This window comes from Bison bison, unplaced genomic scaffold, assembly GCF_000754665.1.
Source record: "Bison bison bison isolate TAMUID 2011002044 unplaced genomic scaffold, Bison_UMD1.0 scf7180017857558, whole genome shotgun sequence".
NCBI lineage: Eukaryota > Metazoa > Chordata > Mammalia > Artiodactyla > Bovidae > Bison > Bison bison.
In genome coordinates, this window is record NW_011488131.1 from 11,426 (window position 1) to 13,160 (window position 1,735).

Genomic DNA, 1,735 nt, shown 5'->3' on the forward strand with positions numbered 1-1,735 from the left:
AGAGACATAAGAGTGTTTTCCCCAGACATCTGGGATGGCCCACCCCTACCCAGGTCAAGCCTGGGCCAAGCCTGGGAGCAGGAAGCCTCTAGGTTACACCTTCCAGGGGACCCTGGCTCAGAGGGGCATCATGAGGTTTCCTTGAACCTTCCCTGCAGGACTCAAAGCAGCAAGTCACCTGTTGGACACACACTGGGACCCTGGAGAAGGACTTTCCAAACTGCAGGTTGTGATTCATGGCCAATAGAATATTTTAAGGATTCTGAAAAGAATTGTGCATTTTAAATGAATTAGAATGAAATAACATAGCACATCACAAACAGAATAGGCAATATTGGTGAATATCACATATATAAGGGTCAGTATTGTTCTGTGAAGCATTTGCTTTAGAGTCACTTGTACAATGTGTTCTTTACTGTGGGTCTTGGTGAATAAAGCTCAGAAGTGTTTTCTTGTGATGGATGTACTGCTCTTTCACACGTCCTTGCGTTTTCCCAATTCTTTACTAGGAATAGGATTCATTGTTTTTTCCCACTCTGTGACTTGTGGGATCTTAGTTCCCTGACCAGGGATGGAACTCAGGACCTTGGCAGTGAAAGCACAGAGTCCTAACCTCTGGACTGCCATGGAATTCCCAGAATTTTGCTTTGTAATGAATCTTAAAAATTATTGAAAGAGAAACAAGAAAGCCAGGAAGTAAAAAAAGAAAGAAAGAAAGAAAGTCATTTTGGACGCTCATCAGGAGAGCACATGCATCCACCTTGGACTCCAGGCTTGATTCAGGGCGCACCTGGGGCCACATAGAGGCTGACTTCTGGCATCAGGCAAAGCCATAGTCTCCCTGCATCTCAAAAATTTGATTTGTCAAATGGAGGAGGAGGGGGAGGAGGAAGAGAAGGAGGAAAAGGAGGGAGGGAAGGAGCTGTATCTACCCAGGGAACCTAAGGGAAAATGCTCGTCATGACCCCAGAGTGCTTTCAAGCCACCCTTCCCTGCACCCGTCTCCTCTGCTGGGAAATTCAGCTGGTTCATCCAATCTTCTTCAGGAGAAAGGAAAATAAAATCTTTCTGTATCTCTTTTGGACGTCCTCTTCTGTATCTGCATGGACAATAAGGTACACAATGTTCGTTAGCAGATTATTAAATTTGAGTAATGAAGAATGAAACTGGGGTAAAATAGAATTTATTTCTTCTTACAGCAAAGGCCAAGGTATCCAACCACCTGCAGAATCCTGCTCCAGGACTGGGGGCTGGGGTACAGCATTTGTCAAAATAAAAGCTAGCAAGTTGGCCTGAGGCACAGGTAGAGTGACCTCACTGACCTGGGCAGCACCCACGTCTCCCTGCAGCATCAGGAAGGGTGTGCTGACAGTTCTAGGGGACCTCTGCCCCTAACCACCTGACCCCTCAAGGCTGTGATAGCCCTCACTTGGCCCTGGGACTCCCTTGCCTCCCTGCCAGACCCACTTCCACCCACCCTGTGTATCTCTGTCCTTCCCTGCCCCACTAGCACCAGATCTGCCTCTCCCTCTGGGCATACTCTGTCTCTAGGGTTCCTTGTCCACATCCTCTTCCCTAGATTTGAGGCAGAATTCAGAGGTCATTCAAGTCTCTCCACCCCCGAAATTTGTACCTATCTGCCTTAGTGTCTCTGAAGTCACAGTGAGCTCCACGCTCAGCTCTCCCTGCATGTGCCAGCTGGAGGAACTCTGGCATGAAGCTGCAGGTCTGTTGG